This window comes from Littorina saxatilis, linkage group LG8 (genome assembly GCF_037325665.1).
Source record: "Littorina saxatilis isolate snail1 linkage group LG8, US_GU_Lsax_2.0, whole genome shotgun sequence".
Taxonomy (NCBI): domain Eukaryota; kingdom Metazoa; phylum Mollusca; class Gastropoda; order Littorinimorpha; family Littorinidae; genus Littorina; species Littorina saxatilis.
In genome coordinates this window covers 68,995,285-69,003,513 of record NC_090252.1, presented here as the reverse complement: position 1 = coordinate 69,003,513, position 8,229 = coordinate 68,995,285, and the positions used below count along the sequence as shown (strand labels likewise).

Genomic DNA, 8,229 nt, shown 5'->3' with positions numbered 1-8,229 from the left:
GTTGTGCCGTTTGCTTGAAGACTGTCCATCAGGCACCAGGGATGACCTCCACCTAGAGCATATGGTTTGTTCTCCCCGTTGTGCCGTTTGCTTGAAGACTGTCCATCAGGCACCAGGGATGACCTCCACCTAGAGCATATGGTTTGTTCTCCCAATCATAAGTGTGTGTGTGTGTGTGTGTGTGTGTGTGTGTGTGTGTGTGTGTGTGTGTGTGTGTGTGTGTGTGTGTGTGTGTGTGTGTGTGTGTGTGTGTGAAAGCCAGTGAGAGAGAGAGAACGAGAGAGAAACAGAGAGCGAGCGAGAGAGAGAGAAAGAGAGAGAGAGAAAGAGAGAAAGAGAGAGAGAGAGAGAGAGAGAGAGAGAGAGAGAGAGAGAGAGAGAGAGAGAGAGAGAGAGAGAGAGAGAGAGAGAGAGAGAGAGAGAGAGAGAGAGAGAGAGAGAGAGACTTTGGGCTGCCCGTGACTGACTGTCTTTGTAACCGAGACCACGACTTTGCCAACAAAATTGAAGAGACTGGACAATGACGCCATGAACATATGACGCAAGACATAACGTCAAAACTAAAGAGTGGTGAGGAGAGATGAAGCAAAGTTTCGACAGCCCAGACGGTCAGGTTCCTCGATGGCTCATGCGATATCTACTGTTTTTCGTCGTTTTTAACGACTCCTTTCAAGTTTGCTTTTCCAAAGGTACCTTATGACACGACTCGAATGGCAAAGAACATATCCTGCAATTCCCGTCTCAGTCGGTGCAGTCGTTTCGGAGCCTTTAGTCATCATACCCCCAGACAGACACACATAGCCTACATCGAATGTTGCAATGACGTCATGTGAGGTCAAAATGCAGTATCCCGCAAAACGTCAAAACTGGCAATTGTGTTGTGATTCTTCCTTTGACAACAATGTGAGCCATTTTGCGAGGCAGCACGGATGGTAATGCGATATATCTAGCTTAGCCGTACGTTTTCACCAGCCTGCAACTTCCATTCTACCGCGGGATGTGTGCAATCAGCCAGAAAGTGATGGAAACGAAGATACTTGGCATTTTTATCCTGAACTTTCTTGTCTCGATTGGTAAGTACCACGCGGCGTTTGCCGCCTTTCAGTGACATTTTTGTTTGGCTTAGATCTGATAACGCACTGTCAACACGCTTGATAGTGTCAACAGTGTCTTTAATGTTTTCATGCAGCGAATGCAACTTACGGCAAGCGTCTGGATATGCAATCACAGGTATGTGATCAAAGGGAAGCAATGTTCGTATCCCCTTCATGGGCTCTGTCGACACCAGTGTTGTACCGCTTGCTTCCCTTTATTCAAAACTTGCAGGACCCAGTGACCCTGCATAACTAACAGACCCATGGTGAAGGTTTGTTGGGGGACAATGAACTTCCGGTTAAACACGTGGACAAAACACGTGGAAACTTCACCACAACATGAACGGCTTCATAGGACTGACCAGTACACAGAAGCCCTGTTCGCCGTAACCTAGCTGCGGCTACTCACTTTGCAAAAGTAAATCCTCGGTAAAACATAACGTTCTTTCACACAATTCTCACATGCTACACCGCGTGGGAAACATATTTTACCCTTTTTGATTTTGCTTTCCACAGAGACAGCAGAAATTCACAATCATTTTCAGCTGTGGAAAATAGGTGAAGCGAAACCTAACGTAATGATACATTTGACGCGGCTGTGACGACACTTTTCTAAATTCTTGTAAAAAAAAAAAACCCGGAAGTTTGTTGTCCCCCAACAAAACGAAAAGCCGAGACTAATAATGGCTGCCATCATGCGCTAAGTCCAAAATCTTAGCTGAAAATGACATTTATTAATCAAACACAAAAAAATCAAATACAAGTTCATCTAAGTGAAACAACAAATAAAATCAGAAACAGTCACGGATGACATGCGCAGTCACCTAACCCATTCATGCAAGACAAAATACAACAGGCAATCAAGGCATAGTTACGCCACATGTGGGATAGAATATAATATTGGATATAATAAACCGGCCTGGAGCGTCGCGGTCCATAACAAAATCTGCAAAATCTGCAAAATCTGGAATCCTGGGTAGCGACACTCTATCATGTAATGAGGACAACGCCTTTCGGCGATTGTTGAATGCATATATCGGAGCTGAACTGCCAACATAACGTCAGTCACACTTTAAAAGTAATGCTACTTGGGTTTGCTTTCCAAACTAATACCAAGTGAACGGGAGCATAAGGTTAGTCATCAACTTAACCTACCTCGGACGGTGAGATCGACAGAAAGTACACAAATACGGAGGAAACTCGGAAACCCACAAGTCGATACTGATACCCATGCTGAGACTCAAATGTAATATTCGAAGTTAAAATTGATCTAAAAGCCAGCCCGGTGAGGTCAATCCCATTGCACATCGGGTGATAGGCTGTCGTAGTCAAGTGACGAAGGCTCAGCAGCCTGTTGACCTCTTCCATGCATTCTGAGACAAACTGTGTCCCCAGGTCTGTGAGTATCTCTTCAGGAACCCCAATTCTGCTGAAAATGTCCACAAGTGCCTCGGCAACAGTCTCGGTGTCAATTTTCTTCAGAGGCACGGCTTCTGGGTACCTGGTTGCATAGTCTACCAGGGTCAGTACCCGGCGGTTTGATCTCGCCGATGAGGTCAATGGCCACCCTCTTGAAAGGTCGGTCGATCAAAGGCATATTCTGCAACGGCACTTTCGGGACCCTTCCTCGAGGTATGGTTTTCTGGCAAATATCGCACGATCGGCAGAATTGAGTCACATCTGCATGCAGTCCTGGCCAGTAAAACGCAGCCTGGATTCTGTCCGATGTCCGACACCCAAGTGACCTCCCATAATAGAGTCGTGGGCCACCTCCATCACCTGGCGCCAAAGTGGTTGAGGCACCATAACTTGACGTAATGGCTTCCCACCGTTGACTCTTGCGTGCTGGAACACTCTGTACAGGATCTTGGCCTTCACCTCAAAGTGCACAGTGCCTTTGCCCTTAGTCATCTCCTTGACAGGACGACTCCTGTACTTTGTTAAGGTCAAATCACCTTCCTGCAGCTGAATCAGCCGATCCCTGTCCACGACAGCAGTTGCAGAACTGTTGGTGACCCTAAGCGGCGTAGTCGTTTTGTTCTTCTTCGCCTGGGCTCTGGTCGTCACCGCGCTTACAACCTGCGGCTGGTCGCGGCGATGCACAGTGGCTCTGTCATCTCGTAAAAGTTCGCTGATATCTTCATTCGCGAATGGCAGTGGGTCTTCCTCCTCATCAGCAGGCTGAGCTGAGCCCATTCTCCATTCGAAATCAGGGTCATCAGGACGTCTCGCACCCCCAATGTTCCCAATTAATAGATCGTACAAAGGCTTCTTCAGGCAGATGGCCTCAACTTCTCCGGTGAAGTATGGAGTATCGATCTGGATCTTTGCCACTGGTGCCTTCACGCATTTGCTGTCAGCCATGAGCGTCCACTTGAAGTCACCAGTGAACTTCTCTGTTGGCATCAGATCCTCTTTGACGATAACCCCATTGCAGCCCGAATCTCTGAGAACAGTCACTTCCTGCTTCTCAACAAACCCCTTCGACACGGGCATGTTCGACACTGACACAGCTGCGCTGGCGACGACAGAGATTGACTTGCCATTGGCGAGTAGAAGCTGGCCATCAGATATACATTCTTCCACGTCCGATTGTGTAGCCACTTGCTCGGCAGCCCTTGGAAGTATGACGCTGCTCGCACATACTTGTTGGTTCGAGCCACTCGTTTGCCTCTTGTTGTCGTAATATCTCCGTCGATGTTCTTGCGCTTTTTGTCATTGTCATGTCCGTTATTTTTCTTTTGGGGATAGTTGGCAACTCGGTGGCCCTTGGCCTTGCAATGGAAGCACGTTATGTTCTGCCCTTCATTGGATGATGGTGCGGACTTCGTTTGTCCCTTGACAGGTTGGTTTCCCTGGTCTTCTGGAAAGGTTTCGTTGACTTTGACGTCCCCAGGGTCCTTCCATGAGCAATGAGATAACGCTCAGCAGCATCAGTAATGTCCTTCAAACCCCGCAGTTTTTGCTCTTCCAAGCGGGTAGCCAGGTCCTTCGGGCAGGCATTAAGGAATTTCTCCTTCACGATCAAGTCCCGCAGACTCTTGTATGACTGCTCTTCACCTGATAACTCCACCCACTTCTGCAGGTATGACGACAGGCGCTCCACAAACTGGCTCGGTGTCTCTCCAGACAATGGCTGGCATTCGCGGAATAGTTGACGGTAGCCCCTTTCAGTGAAGTTGTAGCAACGCAACAGAGATTCCTTCAGTACATCATAGTCTCTGGCGTCATTGTTTGAGAGTCTAGTGTAGACCTCAAGTGCTGCCCCAGTCCAATGTGCGCTGAGTTGAATCGCCCAGTCGTCGCGCTGCCATCTAGCACTCTCAGCGAACCTCTCGAATCTTGCAAGGTAGCAGTCGATCTGGTCCTTCCCGTCAGCGAATGCTGGAAGTTTCGGTGCCCTGTGTAGCATTTGCTGCTGGTTATCTCTTTGGCGTGGTGCCTCGTGCTCATTTTGAATACGCACCATTTCTGTCTGGAACTCTAAGCGCTTCGTCTCCATTTCTATCTGGAGCTCTAAGCGTTTCAGCTTCATTTGCCGTTCTTCACGCTGTGCTTTTCTTTCTTCACCCTCACGCTGCGCTTGTCTTTCTTCACGCTGTGCTATCAGTCGTTCCTGGGACTTGACGAACTCCGTCAGCTGCTTGCCTTTCAGTCCCAGTTCAACTCCTTTTGCCCAGAACTCAGCCATTCTGGTCTTTTCCGGTGCGTTCGTCTGTATTCTTTCACAGCCCCGAACGTAGACGAATGGGCTCTTCTAAAATAACACAGTCTCTACTGCACCTCCGATGCTTCTATCGTCGCTGGTCACCCTCGTAGACGCAGGCTGCCACCCTCCTCGTCTAATGTGACGGCGCACTCTGCTCACGATGCGTACACCACGTACCTCAGTCGTAGTTCGTAGTAATAATGCTTTAGCCCCGCGACGAAGTCCTCGTCCAAACGGCTGCTAACCTCTGTAATTGGGGTGTGCACGTTAAAGATCCCACGATTGACAAAAGGGTCTTTCCTGGCAAAATTGTATAGGCATAGATAAAAATGTCCATCAAATACCCGTGTGACTTGAAATAAAGTGTAAACAAATTCCATCTCACACGGCATTAAGTCTCAGGGCTTGGAAACATGAATACACGCATGCAGGAGAAAAAAAAATGGGTAGCGCCGTATACTGTATGGCAGCTCGCTTTCCCCAGGGAGAAAGCAGCCCGAATTTCTGTGAGGTTACCCTCATGGACTATATAAAATCTTATCCTTATCCTTATCCTTATCCTTATCCTTAATCCCGATACACTCCGGCGTCGCTCACGACCGAGCTGCGGCGATTACCAAACTCTTCACACAGTCACACCGAATCCAAGGGTCCTGTAGTCCCAATACTGATCCCTCAGGATACACCCGATTGATGGCTACCTCCTGTGACTGTCTTGACACTGGTCTTTGTTGCTGGAAAACCGCGTTAAACGTAGATCTCGGCTTTGGCCCCCAATTGTTACACGACACTTGAGATTGACGAAGTTCTCAAATTCTACGTGGCCCGTCTTCACAGCAGCAGACACAAACTCGTCAAATTGAGTTCGAGGATTTATTTAGCATTCCATACATACAACTGCACATCGTAGCAGAACTCAAAGTAGAAGCTTTTTAACATACACATCGCGCTGGCCTATATAGTAAATACTCAATCTCGAGAATATTCCAGACCGAACATGATACAACTAAAATTAGATGAACTGTCCATGGACTAGAATAGTGACATTCTCTGTGACGTACATCAAAAGTGCCGACGCACTTAATCCGAGCGAACGCCACGAACCCACGACTCAAAACAGGACTAGAAAGTTCACCTGCATTCTCGTCCAAACATAAATATTGTGTTTACAAAATATAATATCGGTACTTTCCCACAAAGTACAAATAAGTCAACTACATGCAACACACAAAACTGAACCAAAGTTCAGCAACGGCAGCGTTTCCTAACAGTGCCTCTGTGAGTATGTTCGTGGCTGCTTTCATGGGGTGCCTGTATCCTCAGGAATTTGAGGATTTCTTTTATCTCTCTTTTTCTGACTCCGTTGATTTAACGTCATTTTTACAGGACAGTTTTTTTTCCTTTCAGTTATAAGTTGTAGTAGTTTGACCTTATTGTTTTAGGACAAGTAGAGCTCGTTCACCAGTAATAAAGACTCACTCAGTCCGTCAGTGTGCCTGAGTGTGTGTGATGGGGGGGGGGGGGGGGGTGGAGGGGCTCTCCCGTGACCGGCCACCTGCAATGTACGGACAGGTTTGCACTGGCCCAAGGGTGTCCGTTCATGAGAGGGACTGCTGTAACAGCAAAACTAGTGTGAAACATAAGTAATCAATTTATCCACTTGACTATATTCACAACAGGGACCTATCACTCTTCTTTGCATATTTTTATGCCTACGGATTTTCAAATACTCTGCAACACATGTAACCCAAATGCAACATGTGCCCGTACAATACCGCTTCTTTTACGAAAACATTGCTTCGGCCATGTTGATTTTAATCAACCAATTGTCTTGTCTCAGTTACAGCTAGGCAAGAAGCGGCGAACGGAGGAAATCTGACGTGTCGCGTGTGGGAGACGGGCCAGAATCTCACGCTAACGTTGACTATTGATCGCACAAAATGGCCGTCCCTGTGTTTTGAGACCAAAGTTCCGGACGTAAAGTTCTATGTGATCCGGCCGAATGATTTTGTGAAGTACATTTATTGCACTGTCAGCAACATCACCTCGCCTGGAGAATGCCAAGGGCAACTCACCCTATGTTCCTGTTGCTGCGTCAACAAAACTGCCAAGGTATTCACCCTCCAGCACATCTTCCCCATGGGCTCGCGGGCATTCGGCAAATGGGGCGCATACACCCCCCGATGCACAGGGATCACTTTCGGCCCAGCGGTTACATTTGACGTTGCTCCGGAGTGCGACGTGAGACGAGGTAAGGTGTCTCGTGTACGTCTGTTTGGAGAAAGAAAATATGGTGATGGTGGAGGAGGGGGGGGGTGGTGGGGGGTGCGCGAATCCGGAATGGATTAGGAAGAAAGAGAGTCACGAAACTCGTTGCCTGTTTTGAGCATTGGGCGACGATGACGGGTTGAGACGGGGGTGGGGTTTTTCACAGAATCTGTGTCAGTAAAAAACATGTCAGAATGATCTGACTAAGTCACGCAACTTGTCGCATACTGTGAGGGGGGAGGGCGGGGGGAGGGGGGGGGGTAATTGTGGGGAGGGGAATGTTGGAGGTATCGAGTTCACAGAACCTGTGTTTGTTGCTAAGAGGAAACGAGGGAAACTACCACCACCATATCATTTATTTCTACAACTACCATTGCAGAATCAACCACAGCGATCCGTCGGACAACTAGTGCCACGTCTAGCACACCAGCAACCGAGCAGAATGCAAGTTCTGACAACCAATCCAGAGTCTCCACCACTCAATCAGGTACGTGTAGCAGGGCGGCACAGTGATTGCCCTTGACCGAATATCTTCCTAGTTGTCCCCCAATTGCTTTCAATAGTTTGGGGTTCGGTCCAAGGTGCTTCGGTGCAATTTCTGCAATCTATGTAGAATAATTGTATAATAACTATGATCCCCCAAAATGTTGCTTTTTGATTGACTTGCTAAAAACTATTAAATACAAAAAGAAGCAAAGCGATGAATTGAAGCATGTTAGTTCACAGATGACATGTTAATTTCAAAACTATTCATCAGAATGATTTGAACTTTTGCAGAAATGTTTTAGACATACTGATAGATACATAATTATGTTGACTTTGTGGGTACAACATTTATGAACACTGAAATAAATATGTATTTCTAGAAAAAAAATTTGCGAGGACGTTTCACTGAGGAATTACTTTTGCAAAGTGAGTGGTTGCAGCTGGGTAACGATGTACCGGGGAAACTCCCTTCACCATTGGTACTTTAACACCTTGTTAAAAGTCAAAATCTCTATCAACAACTTTTGTAAAGGAACCTGCTGGTCTTTTTTTCCAAAAAGTCTGAAAGAAATGTGGTGATTGTGAAGGAGGAAAATAATGCCTTTGGATGTCTGTGAGGCTGTGCGAACAAGACGTACGGTGCACGCTGCCTGCACGACTGTTAGTACTGCG

The 8,229-nt window shown here is 47.2% G+C and overlaps 1 long non-coding RNA gene across 1 annotated transcript; it reads left to right on the top strand.

Moving 5' to 3' along the window:
* The first annotated feature begins 582 nt into the window (after positions 1–582).
* Positions 583–7,558, top strand: LOC138972468 (uncharacterized). Its single transcript, XR_011457629.1, has 3 exons — positions 583–1,073; positions 6,644–7,054; positions 7,451–7,558. It is a non-coding gene; the product is annotated as an uncharacterized lncRNA (long non-coding RNA).
* The last annotated feature ends 671 nt before the right edge of the window (positions 7,559–8,229 follow it).